At 36.2% G+C, this 22,862-nt stretch overlaps 1 protein-coding gene across 1 annotated transcript in view; it reads right to left on the bottom strand.

Annotated features, from left to right (window-relative positions):
* Positions 1-22,862, bottom strand: part of lrfn1 (leucine rich repeat and fibronectin type III domain containing 1) — a 103,659-nt gene that overhangs the window by 20,629 nt on the left and 60,168 nt on the right. Inside the window, exon 2 of the mRNA XM_052616623.1 lies at positions 15,048-15,114. The gene's annotated coding sequence lies outside the window, so the exon portion shown is untranslated. The remainder of the gene's footprint in view (positions 1-15,047; positions 15,115-22,862) is intronic.

The raw sequence follows: 22,862 nt of genomic DNA on the forward strand, positions 1-22,862 counted from the left end.
GCCGGGGTCTTATCGCAGGGAATTGAATTGGTTGGGTCTGACAGTGACAGCGAGACGTCCCTCTGTCTCATTTATATGTGAGCTCTTTCAGCAGATGAGATGTGCTGTCCACACACACACACACACACACACACTAATGGGAGATAGTTGTTTGTTAGCAGCGTTTGCTACGGGAAGCACAATAATTCCTGTATAATTCTGCTTCTTCTCCTTTGCATCCCTCTGTTTTGGGTCTTAAATACATGCTTAACATAACAATACTGTTTGTGTAACGCATTTGAATGCCTTTTATTTTCACACGCTGTTGGCTGAAAACGCTCTGTTGACTAGAGTCAGCAGTGAGTCTCACTGAACACATTTGATAACGGTCAACACAACACATCGGTCAGAACTGAGTTAAGATGCATCTGCATCGAGTTTGAGCTGAGAAATCTAGTTCAGATGTGAATGGAAGAAGGTAGATTTCAAATTTAATTTGGATAAACGGATAGACAGAACGATAGACTGGAAGAATGAAAGAACGATGGATGAATGGATGGATGGATAGAAAGAAAGAAGGATGGATAGATGATAGATAGAAAGAATGATGGATGGATATTAAGAATAATGCATTGAAGGAAAGAAACAAAGAATGATGGATGGATGGATAGATAGAAAGAAAGATGAATGGATGGATAAAAGAGAACAATGGATGGATGGATGGATGGATATAAAGAAAGAAAGAAAGAAAGATGGATAGAAAAAATGATGGATGGATGGATATTAAGAATAATGGATGGAAGGAAAGAAACAAAGAATGATGGATGGAAGGATAGATAGAAAGATGAATGGATAAAAATAACAATGGATTAATGGATGGATAGAAAGAAAGAAACAAAGAAAGATGGATAGATAAATAGAAAGAATAATGGATGGAAGGAAAGAAAGAAACAAAGAATGATGGATGGATGGATGGATAGATAGAAAGAAAGATGAATGGATGGATAAAAAAGAACAATGGATAAATGGATAGAAAGAAAGAAAGAAAAATGGATAGATAAAAAGAAAGAATAATGGATGGAAGGAAAGAAAGAAAGAAACAAAGAACGACGGATGGATGGATGGATAGATAGAAAGAAAGATGGATAAAAAAGAACAATGGATGGATGGATGGATGGATATAAAGAAAGAAAGAAAGAAAGATGGATAGAAAGAAAGATGGATAGATAAATAGAAAAAATGATGGATGGATGGATATTAAGAATAATGGATGGAAGGAAAGAAACAAAGAATGATGGATGGAAGGATAGATAGAAAGATGAATGGATAAAAATAACAATGGATAAATGGATGGATAGAAAGAAAGAAACAAAGAAAGATGGATAGATAAATAGAAAGAATAATGGATGGAAGGAAAGAAAGAAATAAACAAAGAATGATGGATGGATGGATGGATGGATGGATGGATAGATAGAAAGAAAGATGAATGGATGGATAAAAAAGAACAATGGATAAATGGATAGAAAGAAAGAAAGAAAAATGGATAGATAAAAAGAAAGAATAATGGATGGAAGGAAAGAAAGAAACAAAGAACGACGGATGGATGGATGGATAGATAGAAAGAAAGATGGATAAAAAAGAACAATGGATGGATGGATGCATAGAAAATATTATAGATGGATGAAAGAAACAAACAACAACGGATGGATAAAATAGAAAGAATGATGGATAGTCGTATGCATGGCTGGATAGAAAGAATTATGGATAGATGGAAGTAAGGAAGGAAGGAAACAAAGAATTTTGGATGGATAGATAAAAGAACAATGGATGGATAAATAGAAATAACAATGATGGATGGATGGAGAGACAAAAATATGGATGGATGGAAAGAAACAAAGAACGATGTCTGATAAAATGGATGGATGATAAAAAGAACAATGGATGCATGGATGATAAATAGGAAGACTGATGGATGGAAACAAAGAATGCTGGATGGATGATAGATGGGTGGGTGGAAAGAAACAGAACGATAGATAGATAGATAGATAGATAGATAGATAGATAGATAGATAGATAGATAGATAGATAGATAGACAGACAGAAGACTGAAATGCAAGTGATTGGGTGCTTCTCACTTCTTTGACTGCATGCAGTGCGATCTTAGATTTTGGCATCTTAACATAATTATGCAACTAACCTTCGGAAGCAGCCTTGGGGAGCATGTATGATGTCTTAAGTTGCTAGTACACTCGGTAGGTTTTAACAGTACATCAACATCAGCAGCAGGGATGACTCATGAACGTCACTGAGAGCCTTCAGCTGTAATCAGGCTGAGACCCAGAATGCACTCGCACCAGACGATCCCGATTAAAACCCCAGAATACCAGGACAAGTGACCACGGGGCGACCTTGCACAAATCAGGTCTCTCAAATGTTAATATCTGCAGTCGCTTCTGCAATTGAAAGAGGAAGAGCAACTATTTAATTGGATATTAAGGGGAAAATACAACATATTTTCCACTAAAAGCAAATTCGACTCATGCACTGGTTTAAAATATGGGGAAAATATGTACAGTAATAAAACAATGGAAGCCTAAAATGTAGAAGCATACTGTTTTGATGCATAATCATAAAACTTGAAAAATACAAGTACTGAATGCAAACGCCTCCAGCTACAAGATTAATTTAATGTTTGGTATTTTAAATTGTGTCTGAATGCAATTCATAATGTGCTGCAAGTGGGTATTAATAACTGTCTTCTGCAAGCTTTTTTCAGGTCAAGTACTGACATATGAATCTGGCACAGAAATTTGAAGGAAACTCTATCAACCCTTTTAATGCAGGACACCTTTTTTATTTGATTTTTTAACTGCATATATTCAAATAAAACATAAATACATTTTAGGGTGAATGATCCTTTTAAGTATGTACAATACACTTAAAATGTGAATAGGATTTAAACTTGAAATTTAACTAAATTAAAGATATGTGATATAACTCCCATAAAGTACTGTTTACACAGCTTTCACTCACTCACTTACTCACACTAACATACTCACTCTCGCACACACACACACACACACACACACACACACACACACACACACACACACACACACACACACACACACACACACACTCACTCACTCTCACACACACACACACACACTCACTCACTCTCACACACACACACTCACACACTCACTCACTCTCACACTCTCACACACACTCACTCACTCTCACACACACACACTCACACACTCACTCACTCTCACACTCTCACACACACTCAATCACTCTCACACACACTCACTCACTCACTCACTCACTCTTACACACACTCACTCACTCACTCTCACACACACTCACTCACTCACTCTTACACACTCACACACTCACTCACTCACTCACTCACTCTCACACACACTCACACACTCACTCACTCACACACACACACTCACTCACTCTCACACACATTCACACACTCACTCACTCACTCTCACACACACTCACTCACTCACTCACTCACACACACTCACACACTCACTCACTCACTCACTCTCACACACACTCACACACTCACTCACTCACTCTCACACACACTCACTCACTCACTCACTCACTCACTCTTACACACTCACACACTCACTCACTCACACACACTCACACACTCACACACACACTCACTCACTCACTCTCACACACACTCACACACTCACTCACTCTCACACACACTCACTCACTCACTCACTCACTCACACACTCACTCTCACACACACTCACTCTTACACACTCACTCACTCACACTCACTCACTCAATCACATGCGCACACACACTCACACACACACAGACACACACACACTCAATCACATGCGCACACTCACTCACACACACACACACACACACACAGACACACACACACTCAATCACATGCGCACACTCACTCACACACACACACACACACTCACAGACACAGACACACACACACTCAATCACATGTGCACACACACTCACACACACACTCACTCCAGCCCGTGGGAGTTACATCAGGACCACATAAGCAGATGTTCATCCATCCAGAAAAGCAGCACCACATCCCGTTCTGTATTTGTGCAATTTCCTCTGGTACAGTTTCTAAGATCTGCTGTCAGTGATGTCAGAGCTGTAATTAGGAGGAGTCAACAGCTGGTGAAGGAGCCCGTAATCATCCGTGAGTCGCTGAACACGGACTCGCTGCAAATTTAACACATTTGTTTTGGGTTAGTTAGCACATGACATTTGGAAAGTGAGCCGGACCACCTCCTGAACATACAGAGTCAGCATTAACGCCAGCATGATGAAATACAGCAGCAAGACTCAGCAATAGTGTGAAATAAAACCTGTTAAATGACACCCAGAAGTGAGACATCTCTAATGATGTTGGGTTCGGGTTTCTGGAGCAAACACGCTTCATCTGGACTGTGAACACTGAGAGCAGGATTCAGAAAGGAACTAAATTCCCTAAATAAACCTGCCTTCCATATGAAATTGTATTTGACTTCTGCAATCTGACGTATTTCAGAGTGAAACGAACAATTCAACAAGAGCAAAGTGAAGACCGAGACTAAATATGATCTACATGGAGCTGATAAGAAAAGCGTCTCTATCTGGCAGGATGTTGGATGGGAGCAAAATAAAAGTCCTTTAAAGGCAAGTCAGTTCATTCTTGATAATACTATATGAATCAGTCTCTTCTGCTCAGCAAGGCTGCATTTACATGATTAAATTACAGTAAAAATTGTGAAATATTTTTGCATTTTAAAACAGCTGTTTTCTGTGTGAATCTGTATTAAAGTGTAATTTATTTCTGTGATGTGCAGCTGTATTTTCTGTATCATTCCTCCAGTCTTCAGTGTCACATGATCTTCAGAAATCATTCGGTGATACATTTTATTTTTCAGGATTCACAGATGAATAGAAAGAACAGCATTTATTTGAAATATTTTTTTTTCATAACATAAATGTCTTTACTGTCACCTTTGATCAATTTGAACAGTAGAATACTTCAATGAGGAAATTACAATAAATCAACAATAAAATCTGGAAACAATGGTGTCATTAATTTAACATAAAACACACACACACACACACAGTTAACTAAAATCAAGTTTGATGCAAATAAAATATAAATATTAAAATTTTAAACAAAAAAATATATAAATACAAAATAAAAGACTACCAATGTTGCCTGAATAAAATAAGCTGAACTACTAAAATTACTAAAACTACTGTAAATAAAAATAAATATAAAAAATATAGAAATATGAAAAAAAAGAAATTACAACAACACAGAAGACTATTACTAAAACTAAATATATTAAAATAAAATGTTATTTAAAATAATAACAGATACTATAATAACACAGATTCCCATAGCTCCTATACTGAACTGTATGATTTCTTACAATCATTTTATTAATTTTTTTATTTTTTTTTACAAGTGGAGCACCTTCTCTCCCGAATACTGTCCCTGGAAGTGAAATCAAGCTGTTTAATGCCGTTTTTAAAAAACTAAAAGAGTCTCTATCTTACAGAGCGAGACCACAAATGTGATTCTGGCAAATTAAAAAATCAAAATGGGTCAGATTGACCAGCAGCATAATACAGAGATAAATCACAGCTACGGCTCATGCATATGGAATCTGAAACTAAAAATGCTTCTACATTCATATTTAAAATCAGCCTCCACCACCAAATCAAAGAGAGGATTAATGACACTGAGCAAGTCAGGAGGTGATAATCAGTCATTTTCTCATTCGTGGTTGATTCTGATTGACTTGTAATGAAGATGAAGTGTTTGAAACCGTGACCCCTACAGGGCCAGACAGAAAGAGCCCTGCTACACGACTAATCAGGACACAAATTACAATGGAGATAGTCAGATACCGATGACTTCTGTCTTTTATGACTGTTTATAACATTTGATGTGGTTTGATTGATATAATTAACAACACAGACTGCAGAAGTGATTCGCTGCTGGTGCTTTTAATTCACACGACACTTACAGACATCTACAAAATTGTTATCCTGCTAAAAAACCCTATTTTTACAAATGCAATACAGTATTTCAGTATTTGTGTATCAGTATGATGTGTAGTAATGCATTCTGTATGATGCATCCCAGAGTAGAAATGTAATATATGGAGTACAAATGCATTGTTTTTGTCTTATATTTCTTTATGATTTAGTTAAGCAGTTTCACACAAGCAAGCATGCCCCATTACTGTATCAGCATGATTGCAAATGTGATCTTGTTTATTGGACTGTTGTATAAAATCAAGAAGATTTCAGACACAGTATTGTCAAAATCTTCTATTTTTGCTCTGTTTTGTTAATTAAAATAGATCCAAACACAACCATTGTGTGTCTCTGATTAACACACAGTGGCATAATGACTCACTTATTAATACCAGCCGCCACCAACTCATTACATTTTTGAAATATTATTTATAAAACATTAACTTCTAAAGCATTATTTAATGCAACTGTTACTGCAGTGCAAATAATGCTTCAGATGCAGCTTCAGATGCTTTCATCTTTCAAGCTGTTGGATGCAACTCAGTGGGTGTTGCACTGCATCGGTCCAAGAGAAGTTTAATAAAAAGCTCATCCATTAAAAAAAATTGACACTTTTTTTTTAATGGATGCACTTTCTATTAAACTTCTCATAGACCAAATGGGAGTGCAAAATCTGCTGAGTTGCATCAAGCAACTTCCAAGATCAAATTTTTTTTTTTTAAATAACTCTGACTGGATTTGATGAAATCGAAAAAGTTGATGTTTATCACTGCTGTGAACGAACCAGTGCACAGAATATAAAGAATACACATTCACTCTCAGAAAAATATCATAGTTATCGAGCGCTCGGCTCTCGGGGTGATGTGAGGATTTGAAGGGTCATTTATGGATACAGCAGCGGATTTGGGCTTCCTGAGATTTGATAGGAACTGTTCAAGTTCGGAGATAAGGACTGTGGAGACTCATGTGCGATAAGACCTCCACTTCAGCCACGGATAAACTGCAGCACCAAACACAGAAATACAATTACCCAGCTGCCCTTTCACCATCACAAAAACAGACAGAGCATCTACAAGCATCTGACTTTAAAACACTTGCAAATGTCTGTTGAAGGGGAAATATTTGCTCTTTAAGGATACTGCATAGTCAGACAGTTATTATTTTAAAGCATGAGGTCTCTGATGTGATACTGGAGGGGATTATTTTGCGATAATGACTGGTTAACTGTATACTGTCATGCCAATTACTTCATATACTGATTCAAGAGAAGCATGTTAACAAGATTAGCTGTTTAATCCTGCAAAATATGTCCAGGTACAAGCATCAATGCTCTTACTTGTGATGCATATTTACGGCTAAATTTGAATTGCAATTAAAATATCCATGCATTTGGATTGCACAGTTTTTAACACTTAATATGATGCATTCATACAAAACCGAAACTTGCATATACAGTATGTGTATTTAAAACTACATGTTCACTACATAGTCTACTATAATAGTATGTGTGAGATTTATTTGTACATTATATGTGAAGTTTAGTGCAAAATTATCCTCCGGTTGTGTCATTTATGTTTCAAATGTGCATTAGTATTAGTACTGTATGTGTGTGTGTGTGTGTGTGTGTGTGTGTGTGTGTGTGTGTGTGTGTTTGCTGGTGAGAGATGAGGAAACATCCAGAGACACGCTGCTCTCTCGGAGTGAAGTGCTCAAATCCTCATGAATATGAGCGATCTGGGATTTGATTGATATCGCGGCTAAAAGCTTTCCTGCTGTGCTGCCAAGACTGTAAATCTAAGGGCCATTTTCTTTGTGTCAGGTTTTACTTGAAGTGTTCAGCCCTTTCACTGCAACACTGTGGACATTCATATCCATTAGACAGAACAGAAGCTAGCAGTTATACAGCCTGTACAAGATAAACAAGATGTTTTATAAACTATAAACAGTATTATGCTGCACTCAAAACAATATTTAGGCCTAAGTTGTTTTTGAATTGGATTTAAAATTTCAACGCATTTGGATGCATGCACAGTTTTAATAAAAACTAACCAACTAACTATCCATTTTTTCCTCGTCTCAAGAAACATCTGCGTCCACATGAAACCACAAAATGTACACAAAGCGATGTCGTATACATGCCAGACCAGTATGTGGTGCTGTAATTCTGCCACCTTAAACAGAGAAGAAGACTTGGACTATACGCATAAACCTTGCACGCGGTATACAAACAAACATGGAAGAATACGTTTATTACTTTGTGTTAATGTTACTTAATAAAAAGACAATCATTTAGTGTTTGTTCATGTTTTTGTTGCTGTGACGTGACGTAGGGGTGTCTGACTAGGCGTGAATCGTGGGCTGATGATAGTTTCATAGTTTCAGAAAATATGCAGATTCGCTCTCCACATGAAAACACAAAGGCGACGTTTTCAAATGTATCCACTCTGGGACCCGGTTTCAAAAAATATCGGTTACTCTCTCCCAAAACGCTGAATCTGTTTGGACGAAATGCCTATATGATACAAACTGTATGTGTATACAGCAAAACTTGTCTCTGTGTGGACGGGGCCTAAGAAAAAGTCAGTGAATTGACTTGTAAATGAACTTTAAAATGGGCTCAACCATCTTTTTAGTTGTGATATATTGTCTCAGGTTAAACTGCATTCAGACTGATGTTTTAGGAAGCCAAACCAGTAGAAAACACTACTACAACTACTACTACTACTACTACTATTTTTTTTATTATTTCTTATATGACAGTAATATCCATATATTGTAAAGCAATTGCACGGTATATTATTTAGTTTTACAATACAGTAGGAAAATAACAATACTTTTTTTCCTAATTCCTACACTTGAAAGATATATTTTGAATTTGGACTGCAGTACCCATTTCAACCACTAGCTATCAATATTCCATACTGCACCTTTAAGCTTTTATTTTGACTGTATTTGCTTTTAAGTAAAGTAGAGCTTTATTTTGATGGAAAACGCCTCACAGTTACTTATGTAAACTGTGCCCTAAGAAACACGGCTCGTATTCTCATTTCAGTGCACAATTTTATCATGTTTCTATGTACGATGGAAGCACCTACTGAAAGGTATGGGAACGGCAGGTGAAGCAGCATCTCGTTCACTCAGGGATTGTGGGGATCCAAGGTTATAAAAGTAACCGAGATGCACCTTTTCATAGGTTCACTCTATCCTGCAAAACCAGCAATATGTGAACGATATACCACAACGCCATCACATACCTGATGATAGCTGGATGACCGAGGAACAGGTCCACTCAAGCAGATAAAACCCAGGAGCCAGGGGCCATCCTCACTTCTAGACTGTAGAACTTGAAACAAGTTCTTGGAGAGGACCATCCAGCCGCAGCACAAAATATCCTCCAACAAAGAGCCCTTTAAAAGAGCCCAAGAAGAAGTCATTCTTCTTGTAGAATGCGCATGCATACCTAGAAGTGAAGCCAAGCCACAAACCTCATAGGCCACAGAGATATCCTCAACCACCCAGTGAGAGATTCTCTGTTTCCAGAGTTTGGTCAGATCTACACCACTGGACTGCCCGGTTAACACAGATTTTTAATGCCCTTACCGGGCAAAGACTGGGAAGTCACACATCACTTCCACTCCCCACATCAGAGAAGGGAAAAAAGCCTCCAAGACCACCTTCTGGAAGTGAAATAGTGTGAAAGAAACCTTAGGAATATACTCAGGCCTAAGTCACAGCAAGATTTTAACCAGCCCCAGGTCAAAGTCCATACAAGAAGGGCTAATTGAAAGTGATCCCTTGATCCAATGGTCCAAATTCTCTTAAAAGAGGATAGAGCCACCAAAAGGAAAGTCTTCAGGGTCAAAACCTTCTCTGACACAGAATCCAATGGATCAAATTGATGGCTTGCCAGACCTTCCAGGATGATAGATAAATCCAATGAAGGAATTTGCGCAGCAGCCCGGGGAGAGTGAAAGAATGGGAGACACTTCCATCTGTTCACTTTCCATGAGCTCTGCCTTTGCAAACATCACCCGAAGCGGCCATTTTTTTGTGGCGCCTTGGCAACTGCATAAAGGGAGTTGCAGGGGTTAGATGTGTGTCCTCCATTCCTCAGAAAGGAGGTGAGCCTCGAGCAAAATACTTTCAAAGTGTGCCGCCGGAGCATACTGAAGGCCCAAACATTGCATGCCTCTGTCATGAGTGGCGATAAATCTGTGGCACGGATCAATTAATCTCCTGTAACCCATCATATCCATCTGAGAAGAGTTGAAACTTCTCTGATAAATAGCAAAGAACATGACAAAAATGCTTTCCTACAGGCAACAGATTACCCGCTTCCTGATGGAAAAGAAATCTGATGTAATCTCACGTTGCATGTTGATATGAGCATACGAGATGTGTTTCTCTGGGCGGTGCTAAGCGTAACTAGCCAGTAAAATGGCATGATGCTATAAGGGCTTTAGATATTCGTCACTTGTTTACATAGCCACAGCTTTTTAGCATAGGGTGAATCTATGAAAGGGAACTAAAGCTTCAGTGGAAACAAACTACAAACACGTCTCATAACAGATCTAGGTTACTCTTTATTTCGATAGTCCACTTTAGACATTCTACTTACTATAAGTAAAGGCCTGTTCACATCAAGAACGATAGCTATAAAGATAACTATAAAGATAACCATATTAGCGTCCACACCAGCGAACGATATCGTCTGTTTATTCTGAGCGCACGTGCGTCTGCCGCTTTAAATCATTGAGCTCATTACAGCAAGATGGATTCTGATTGGATGTTAATGTTTGTATCGTTCATCAGCTGGAAAAAAATCGTTCTGAAAATGATTCCAACGATACCGTTTCTCTATGCCTTTATCGTTATAGTTGTAGTGTGGACTATGCTATTCTTTAATATTGAGAAGGATTTTTAGAACGATATCTTTATCGTTATCTTTATAGTTATCATGCTTGGTGTGAACGGGCCTTAACTTTGTAAATACATGTCAACGATATGTCAACTAATTCTCATTAATTAGCATCTACATGTCTACTAACTCTCAGAGACAGTTAGGGTAGGTTTAGGGATAGTATAAGTTGACAATAAGTTGAAAAGAAAGTGTTAGAAGACATTAAGCAGATACTCAATGCCAATTGCTAACTGACATGTAATTGCAAAGTTACTTACTGTTAGTAGAATGTCTAAAGTGGACTATCGAAATAAAGGGTTACCAAATCTAGTCAAATGCTATAATCATCATTTACATGAAAATGTTGGAAATTATGCAAATGTGAAAATAAAGCATAACTGGTGGCCATTGGGTTCCCAAATGCAGGCTAAACTCGCAGCACATGCGGAAATGGGATTCAGTGCATTCGCTGTGACTTGAAATACAACTTTAAAGAACTTTTATGTTAGAATAATAAGTTTATACATATTTTCGGTTCATTATTAAACTGTGACGGGTCTACTTTATGAATGAGAAAGTGTTGAATAAGTGTGAAGTGTACTGGTACAATATCTGTCATTGCTTTTCAAAAGCCTGCGCTATGTTTATCCGTCATGTTTACTAGGTTTCCACAGTATTTGTCAAGTTGCCTGTAACAGTATTTGTCAAATTTCCTAGTGAAACATCTTGCAAGGTCTAAAATAGTATGTGTGCCTGTATCTGTCTTTTTGTTCCAACTGCACTGCACTGTATGTGTTCAATTTATCTTCAAGTTTACTAGTAGTTCCCTCAGCATTCCTTAAATTTACTGTAACAGTATTGGTCAAATTTACTTGTAACGTAACTTGTCTTATATGGTTATAGTAAACTTGACTAATACTGTTGTAGAAACCTGAAAGATACTGAACTAAACTTAACAAATACTGTTAAAACAAAACATGAATGTACCAGTTAACATCAGAAATACTAAAGTAGACCACTAGTAAACTCAAACAGATTTACCAGTATAGTCAAATATGACAGCAAGCATACCAGTTTAACACAAATGACACTGTTGCTGTATACTACTAATAAAAAAAGTGCCATTCACTTACTGTACACCTCTATTGGCTTATAGTCAACTTCAGTCCCTAAAACTATAACCACTGGTTTTTGATGTCTCTGGTATCTGTTAATTAAGCTGATTATAAATGCACATGCATGATTGTCTCCATCACTTTGATGAGCGTGCAAACCACAGTATTCTACAGAATAAACCCGTGAGCTTTCAACATGAATAATACAATAGGCTGTTATGCCTTTAAATCAGTAATGAATACTTCATGATTGGTGCAGGAAATACAAACGTCTATCTACTTAAACATCATCCTCCGGCAGATGAGAGCTTGCCTTCAGCGACGCTTTGCGCTGCAACTGCTTTGAAGGCATTAGCCACGATCTCTGATATCACAGGATTAGACAACCTGGCAATCTATAAAAAGCTAATGCAACACGTTTTGCCAAAGTAAAAGCACCTTTAGATCTTTTATTGATGAGGATTATTTGATGGGAGTGTATTATCTGCTCGAAGAGGAGGAGGATGACTCATCATCATAAAGTGGATCTCAGGATCTTCAGGGAGGCAATTTGGGTTTGACAAGCTTCATCACGTATGCTGTAAATTTGCTTTAATTGGATCCTGCAGAAGTGACCCAAGTGCAATCTTGATTGGTCGAACACATCGGCTGGATTACCCAATCAATGCCTGCCATTTGTCGAGAGGGTTTCTAACAAGCAATCAAACATCTGCTGGTTCTGTTTTTAATATAAACACTAATTAAAGTGAAAATATAATTAATTTTCTACATAGAGGAATTGGTTTTTAATGATAACTTCAAAGACAGAATCACTGTGAGCTATGAGTTTGTTAATCAATGGTATATATGCTTCATTTGAAACCATTAGCCTGTATTATTTCAACTAATTTTTATAAATGATTGTGCTTAACAGTGAAATTCCTGTTGGGAAACTACATTACCCACAATTCTGCAAAAAAAAAATCTCCACCAATCAGAGAATCACAAGAAGCTAAATAATGGATAAAGTCTCGCTTCACTCTCCAACTATTGTATATATATGAAATGTATATATTAAAATATTTGATAGTTTGTTATAGAGTGTAGTGTTCCTGTAGCTCAAGTGGTAGAGCATTGTGTCAGCAAGCGCAAGGTTGTGGGTTCAATTCCCAGGGAACACATGTTAGATAAAATTGTTAGCTTGAATGCACTGTAAGTCGCTTTGGATAAAAGCATCTGCTAAATGCATAAACCTAAAACAAGTAATGTCGAGAGCCTCGATTATAACATTATAACAGTGTTTCATGCAGGCTTCAAACCAGCAATCTTACCAACCAAGTTAAATTGCACACTGATGTTTATATTTACTACCAACTCAAGGACTCTGAGCAGAAACTCAGTGGTTGAGTCATTAGTCCTGCAGTCAAAGGCATGTAGGAGATGGTAAGCAGGTCAGATGTGATGTCATAGCTTTCAACCTCCATCTGTCCGACTCTTCTGCTCCGCAACAGAGCACAGAAACCACCGCTCGGAGTCTACAGGAAATCATCGGACTGTTGTCTGGCTGCCGGCCCTTTCTACATCAACACACTGAACTGCTGGAATGTAATTAGTGTGGATGAGGGGTCGGCTGCAGTACATATAGTACATGCTGTCAGGTTCTTAAAGGAACGGTGCAGGCAAAAACAATTGGTGATCCTTTACTCACCCTGATGTTTCTTTTCTTCTGTGCAACACAAAACGAAATGCCCTTGCTGCTCTTTTGCATGCATTGAATGTGAAACCTTCAGAAATTACTGTTAAGGTCATACCGACTACAGACCCAAGGATCTATTGGTCAGTTTTGAGATTTTGGGGTATTTGGCTTTATATAACATGTTTCTGATTAGTGGTAAGAAAATATCCACAATACACTGTTGTGTGTTCATTTTATTGCATGCTCTGTCTATTTCCATTTCTATAACACTATATATCTTATGACTTACATATCCCAGATTTTAGTTTTATTTTATTATCTAGCCCATTTTCTAAAGATTTTCATAGAGGTGTTTATTCATATTCATTATTTGTATGGTTTTATTAATGCACTTTTTTCTTATTTCAATTATAAATCGTTGCAGAACATTTGTTCAAAATGAGTTTGTTTCTCCACTTTTGCACCAAGCTATAAACACCAGACTTAGTAGTTTTACTCCTTTTCTAAATCCTGAAGGATTTTATCGAAGAGGTTGTTCATATATCGTCCGCATGGCTTTATTTTTGCATTATTTGCATCAACAGGTTTTAATTACACTACATATCGTTACAAAAAATGAGTTTGTTTCTCCACTTCAGCAGCACTCACAAACACCAAACTTAGAAGGTCTTTTTTTCATATATTCTGAAAGATTTTATAGAAGGGTTTGTTCATATATATATATAATTATATTCCTATTTTTTTTATCCAATTTTTTTTTCTGCCTGTTGACAGTATTTCATGATTTTTTATGATTCCCTTCTGTATAAACCTTTAATTCTAATATGTAAAAAATATTAAAATGTAATTAAATATTGGAATATTTGCATGTTTAAAAAATGTTTGCAATAGTGTCTTCATTGCACAGAATAAGCGACATTACAGTAACTTTCTAATAAACAGCTTAGTTTGAGTTGCATGGAAGAAAAAACACGGTTTCAAACAGAATCTGGAAGAGTAAAGGATGGCTGGATTTTTACGTTTGGGTGAATTATTTCACAAATGTTTTGGCCAAATTAGTTTATATGTTTTCTGCTGTATTCTCTATTGTCAGGAGACGAGATCATCTTCTCTAACTGTGTGTGTGTGTGTGTGTGTGTGAGAGACAAAGCATAAAGTGTTGTTTCTTCTGTCTGCACGCATCAATCCATTATTTCCCAGAAATCCAGTGACAGGAGACCTGACAACAGATGTTTCCGTTCACCATGATCTGCAGCGGTTTGAGAAACAGAGAGAGAGAGAGAGAGAGATGTGTGTGTTATTGTGAACTGACACACTCACCAGATATGAAGCTTGTTCCAGTGTCAGTCATCTCAAAAGGGCTTCTGGGTAACTGGAGTGATGTCACCTGTAGCCGTGACAAAAGAGAGAGACGATGCTTGTTTTATGATGCCCATCACTATATTAAAAGCACATAATCCAGAAATAGAGAAAAGAGAATCTCAAATCAGATTATTTTAATATCTCAACTGCTTCTTCCAGAAAGCAAAAGAGTGAAAAGAGAACTTTTTTCTCATAAAGAAAATACTCCTAAAATAAAAGGAAATTCAAGTTTCTAAAAATATCTCAATAATGCCTTTTCACAAGGTAGATATCGCGGACATTTCTCGTCAAATTCTCTATAAGATTAAATAATCGGCTCCACATTAATCTTATAGCTCTATATTTTGTTTATATATCTGTTTTTATTTTTGCCAGGGTATATTAATAAAAACTAATCTAAGAAATAATCAATTCAATGAAATATAAGTGAAAAACATATAATTGTCCAGGGCAACTAAAACCATAAAAATGTCACTTGAAATTAATGTTACATAAAATATAAAAATCTTAAATGTAAATTTCATTTCCATTAGTCGCTAAAGCAACATTACTAAGATCTACACTTACTTAACAATAAAAAAATAAATCTAATATAAATATCTTTAATAAAACTTTAAACTTAAATGAATACAGATAAAATATAAACGTGAATTCAAAATGTTGACAAGAACTTTAATAATATATCAATAATGGTAAAATAATACTGAAATAAAAATAAGTTAAACCTACATAGTAATAAAAAAGTGTCAAATTATTTAAAAATTAAAATGAAACTAAAATATAAAAATTAAAAGCTAACTCAAAACATTAATATTGTCTGTAATAGTACATAAATACTATTAAAATAACACTGTAGATAAAGTCTATAACAACTAAAAACAACGCCAAGAAACTCTAGAAACAAGCATCTCAACTCTCTTTTCCTATTTTATCGACACATAACTGTATTTCTCAAATTTTATAGATACAAGACCTCATTTAAAACCTAGACTAAACCTTCTAAGAATATTAAGGTAGGCGGCGATCATAGAGAAAACAATCCCACATTGCATTGTAATCCAAACAGCTCGTCTCTCTGTATTTTCTCCTCTGGTGTTCATTTGTAATTCAGTACATACGGTGAAAGCATCCATTCATCCGGTCCATGCAAAATGCATAAGTGTGGTTCTTCTCAAGTGATGTGTTTAGTGTGCTTACTCTCCACACTGAACGTGTCAGAATCACTCATCCTGAGCTCTAATAACAGACCCTGCAGAAGAGCGAGACGCTCGGAGAAAGAGCAGCACATCTGATTCTACACCATCATTTCTGGAGGTGAAAGGTCAGGTTTTGAAGCAGATCAGCGTGTGGTGGCATCACATGTGCAATACAAATGCACTTTTAGACTATAAAGTACACATATACTCTGAGAAATAATGAGAGTAAAAAAGAAAACACAAACATTGCCATTTCTGAAATATGCTTGAAAAACATAATGTTGAGATTCATAGGCTTTATTAAAAACATGTATTGTATAAGCACTGTTCAGTTTTTTATTTTAGGAAATGTATTATTTTTTTCAGCAAGGATGCACGGAATTGTTTAATATAGATATTATATGTTTACTAAGCTTGCACAGAAATATATATAGCAACATGTAAAGATTAGGTAAAATAGCTATTTATTTATAAAAATAAATTAGTGCTTTTATTCAGCAAGGATGCATTAAATTGAGCAACATAGATATCATATATGTACAGTGTATAATAATTATGCAAATCTGTATGAAGCATAAAATATGCAATGCATCCTGCAAAATTAGGTTAAAATAGCTATTTATATATTGAAAGAAATTAATAATTTTATTCAGCAAGGATGCATCAAATTGCCTTTAGATGTTTACATAATGTAAAATTTCTTAAAAGCTAAAAAAAACCCCAATATTTTCGCTAAGCATGTAACGTTACAAACACTGTGTGAACTTTACAGCACGTTAGTGTATAAGAATGTGCATAAGTGCATGAATTTAGTTATGCAATTTAATTTCTTGCATCACTGCATTCTGAAATGCCAGAAAGTGATTCTTAAAAAACAATGTCGTCATATCATTTACATGTCATTTTCGGTATTGCCACAAGGGGAGCTGTAGTGTAGTGTAGCTGTTGTCAGTATCTTATGGCAAGTTTTCTCTGTCAGCTACAAGCAAAAATATTTTGGCTAAAAATGCGACTTGTTTCTGAACACTCCGAGAACATTTGAATCCTATAATAATAAAAAAATAAAAAATAGACAAAATAAAAATCTGTATATAAAAAAATCAACTGACATTTATGTAATTAAGAAAAAATAAGTTTTAAACCAAGAAAAAAAATATATATATATTTTTTACAACATAGGTTTTAAAAGCCTCCACTTGTTCCAAACCTTTATGAGTTTCTTTCAAACAGTTGACGGTAGCCATTGACTTCCATAGTACCCCCCCCCCCCCCACACACACACACACAATACTATGGAGATCAATGGCTACCAACAGCTAACATTCATTTAAACATCGTCTGTTGTGTTCAACTGAAGAAAGAAACTCCTAAAGATTTGAACAACTTGAGTAAATGGTAGAAATTTCATTTTTGGGTGAAATTTATAAATCAATACATTTTTAACCATTAACTAAAAGTTGGGGTAACTTGGAAATCAAGCAGATTATTGGGTTACATTCCAGGTATATCAGACCTCCTTCATAAGGACAGAGTGTTGTAACAGTAAATTGGTGTTTGATCAATTTTGTTTAGTGTCAGAAACACACACACACACACACACACACACACTGGGACGGTGTGATAACATACAGTCAAACAGTACGAGCCACTTTCTACCTCCTCTGATGCTGATCAGAGAGCGCTCTTCACTCTCCCCTGTGCTCTCTGTGATTTTCCCGAACACGTCGCTCTCTCTTCCTCTCTTTATCTCTTCAAGCCAGCACATTATTCTCTCTTATCCAGCTCTCATAATGAGGGCTGAATCTCTGCTTGTATTTGCAGGTTAAAAACCTCCCTAGAGCTCCACTTTACAGTCGGGACGCTCTCAAATCCCCTTCTGCGGGATTAGGGTGAGTATCCCTGTGATTTAGAAAGTAAAAGTGGAAACATGACCTTCCATTCTCAAATGTGAAAACACAGCAGTGAGCAGCAATTACAGGGTCATCGCTCGCTTCAGACGCCGGCAGAATTGTGATTTTTGGATAATCGCTTCAAAGGTTAGGAGCTGATTTAACTTTTGACCAGCACAGCTCTATGGGACCCTCAGGGGCGGCTTCAAAGGCAACCCCAAATAACACTGACACGACACAGACGACCCGTCTTTGTCTGAAAAATGTGTGATTAAGAATGACAGAAGGGAAATATGATTGACCTCATAACAATGTGTTTCAATGCATTCAAAGTGAACAATCAGAGCTGAAAAGAGCAAAAGCATGATATTAAATACATGCATGTCACTTTTAATGAATTTAATGCATCTTTGCTGAATAAAAGTATTAATTTATTTCGAAAATGACCCCAAACTTTATTAGCATAGTACTAACTAAATACTGCATGCTTCATACAGAAGTACAGTATGCTACAATGTTGCAACATGACCCCATTTACATTTCATGTATAGTTCAATTATCTTTTCGCTGTCCAATTACATAATGAGTGAAGAACAAGTTATTAAAAATAAATAACTTCCAGTTCATTAGTCACACAGTGCATTGTGGGGTAGATTACCCAGTGCAGCGATCCCTTAATCGTTTTATGAAATGTCATCCAGATATTCTATGCATATAGAAAAATCACATACTATGTAGAGTATACAGTATATACAGCATAGCTATGTATTATCCAGAAGCGCAGATCACTGAGACATTTATATCGACAACACATCCAATGCTGAAGGAATCGATACCTGAAGGACTGAAAGCGTGTATTAATGACCGGCTGGATTATGCTTCAAGTAGCCAAAAGAGCCGGAGATGGATCCCACAGACAACATGACGTCACAAATGCGTCTCTAAATCAATGCTTCCGCTGTTATTGTGAATGATTCATCAGTGAACGCTATTCTAAAGATGAAAAATGACTGATTTGAGCATCGGATGTCCTCCAAAAACTTCCACCTCTGAACAGCTTTCCTTTTCTGCTGATAACAGCAAAGCCACACAGATGGGAAAATATATATAATTAATAAAATGCACAATGCAGTCATTAGTAACATGCATAAATTAATCAAAACGAGAGTCACTTTTTACAATTTTTAACATTACAGAAGTTAATTGTGTTGTGAATGCATGTGGAGAGAGATTTAACTCTTTAAAGCCTGATTTTTTGTAATATATAAAAAAAATTGTCAAAAAAAAAAAAACCTGTTTGCATATGTGTTTTTTGTTGAGTATAAAATTTGATCCATCAGGCTTTTATGGCTCATATAGTCTGACAGAGTGAGAATATGTAGTAGAAACAGCTCAATTTTACTTAGAGACTCAAATTGAGCAGAAATATGCAATCATTTGAGATTAAATAATGCAGATGCTGATATTTAAGTGTTATGAGATTCTGATGCTTGTGGTGTAAATCATTGCAATTTTCATAACAGTACAGCAGATACTGACATTAGAGGATCTTAATGTCAGTCATGGCTCTATATCTCCAGTAATAAGATGAAATGATCCAAACATATAACACATTGATTGAGATTGAGATTGAGATTGAGAGCTGATAAAATCAAGGCTCCTCAGAAGATGTGAGATGTTCTGGAGGCTTGTGAAGATCATTCCTACGCTGAGGAACAGTGAAATGCTTCTCAAAAGATCCTGAGGATCAGATTTGAGACTCTAAAACATGATTGATGGAGAATCAAGTAAAGCTGAGCTGCTTCAGTCCAGGAAGAGTTCATCTGGAGATATTACTGACCTTATTCTGATCAAAATCAGTCCAGATTTGACACGAGAAGCTCGAGATGAAGCTGGACATTTGTACAACTACACTAAAAGAGCTTTGAGTGGATACAAAATAAAGTAAAGTTTTGCTAGTGTTGATCATTTAGAAGCCTTATAAACTATTCGAATCTATTTCAGTCTCAGATTTCCATCTATTTCAGTCTACTTTTCAAAGCAGAACTATAAAGCAGATTTAGTTTTAATGGAAATGTGAGAAGTTTTCTCTTAATCAGTAAGTGTTTCATGGCTCTGAAGGTGTTTCAGCATCTTGAGCGTGTCTAATGTGTGTTTTATAGTCTCTGTGTTGTTGTGACGGCTCTATAAGTTGGCAGGGAGATCACTGATATCTGACTGAACACAAGACGTGAGCTCACATGCACATTACCCACAATTCACTGAGTGGCACTTCACACAGAAACACTCCATCCATTGACAACAGACTCATTAGTGTTAGCACACGCCTTAACGGCTCTTTGTTCTTCTCTCGTCTCTGCATAGGTCAGGTTTTAATATTCCTGGCCGCTCGCCGCTGAATGACCCGTATGAATGTTTTATTTAGCAGGGAACAGATTTAAAGTGTGTAATGTTAATGGTAGAATAATCGTTCACTGATCTGCCATGGTGTCACTCAAATCAGTGTTTATTATACGGGCAGACGCCAATTTGTGCGAAGGTGACCGGTCGTGATTTTCACATCTATTTCAGAATATTTCAGCATTAGTGTCATTTTTCACTTTATGCTGAATGGCGATATTAAAACATACTGAGATGTAATCATAAATTATCCTCTAGGCCCTAAGCACCTGAACTTTCTAATTGAGGTCAAATCCTAAAAAAAAGTTGAATAGCCAATTTAAACAGCCTGCGAAATTACATGACATTTTCATAAATTAACTATATTACACTGGCTGTATATCAGCATGGATATATACGGATATGCTGATATACAGCCATATACATTACAAGTGTGAAATTGCATTTTAACAACAGTAAAGCTACAAAAGTGTGTAAATACTTAAGAAACAACAATGGAGTGTCTTTAAAAGCCTTCTTCTGTGCAGAACTTCCTTCCCCAATGGATTCAGATCTCAGTCTGACAGTTTAACAGCTGAGCTCAAGATCCGTTACTAATTCAAAAACGTCACCTTAGAACTTTAGTAATGAAGTAAACACTGAAAGCTTATTGTATTATGTAGAGTATAATGAAAGAAATTGATTGAAAGTGGGATTCTCTGCATATGATACAGCATTCATTCTTCCGCAATCTCAAATTCACAATAAAACATTAGTTTGAATGTCCTCTGTGGAAAGCGATATCTTTATCGTACTATCTTTTAACTGTTAAGGGTGAATTCAGATGACAGCGCTGCATTGCATTTGTGAACTATTGTTATAAGTAAAACTAACTTTCCTTGTTTACAACCCTGTTTCAGTCTCTTTCAATATAAAAGTCTTCGCTATAAAAGGCTCACTTGTCACATCTAAAGGCAGAACAATGTAAGTAAAACACACAAACACACAAACTGCTTCCCAATACTACATACTATTCTAAAATACTAATATTAATAAAAAGATTAATTTAATAATATAAAAAAAACAACAACAGCCATCATAAAAGTTGTTAAACAATTCAGTCAAATTAAAGCAGCATAAAAGTTATATAAAATGATGAGGCTGCTGCTCTCTGATATTATAGATTTAATATTAAATTATATAATTAATATAAAAAATAAATAAATATTGCCCTATTTAGCAGCCTCACATATAAATCAATTAATTTATTTTTATTCTTCTGTATTTAGCAGCTATTATCTGAAACATCAGCAACGAGGAGCTTAACTGACATAAAATAGCAACATATTATATATAGAATAAATGTAAAGTTTGAAATGAAATGCCAAAACACAATTAACCACATACTTCATTATATAAAATGAAAATGCAAAACAGGGACGTCCTGCACAGAGAATGAAATGAATATTCACTGATTCATTTCATTCCTTGCCCTGTTTTGTAATGGCTATTTTGAATCAGTTCCTCCCTAAACAGAGCAGAATATCCAGAGAGCGATTCAGTATTGTGGAGTAAAAGGTGCTGGTATCTGGTTAATGCTTAATTTTGGGATGTTTTTCTTTAAACAAACATCTCAGAGCTCATAAATACAACATCTGACTGTGGGCTAGTTGGTTGAGTGTGTGACCTGTTTTAACCAGCCTCGTTCTGTCTCTCTGCAGTGTTTTACAGCGCTGCGACATTCATCGACTCTGTGTGTGTGTGTGTGTGTGTGTGTGTGTGTTTGGCAGTGGCTAAATTACAACACAAAATCGTGGTTCATCCTCATAGTTCTTGGACAGATGTCAGATGTTGAGAGATTCTGTTTGGAAAGATAAACAGTGAGTGCGGCTTGAGAAAATCAGCTGCAGTGTTCCTGTAAAGAGCATTTTCTGCTGTGGATTACACTGCACAGCTGCTTAATTCCCTAAAGATGCTTTTGTAATTTCCTGTAGATTATGTGTGTAATCTCTCCACAGGATTATGATATGTTCTCATGAAGCTCAAGTCATGATGTGTGTGTGTGGATTTCACACACACAACATACAGACAGATTTAGCATTTAGAATGGTAATTAGTATTGAAATGAGTGTTTAAGACATTCATTTGCATGAATGTAACAGAATATTTAAGTATTATAAGTGTAAATGATTAAGAAATTGAGACTGAGTGATGATTATGTCTATGTCTGGTTGTTTGTGATTACTGGATAATAATTTTATAGAGGCTGTAATAGCAATTTTTTAAGAAAAAAATATATAGAGTGATCA

Source organism: Carassius gibelio, chromosome A15 (genome assembly GCF_023724105.1).
Source record: "Carassius gibelio isolate Cgi1373 ecotype wild population from Czech Republic chromosome A15, carGib1.2-hapl.c, whole genome shotgun sequence".
NCBI lineage: Eukaryota > Metazoa > Chordata > Actinopteri > Cypriniformes > Cyprinidae > Carassius > Carassius gibelio.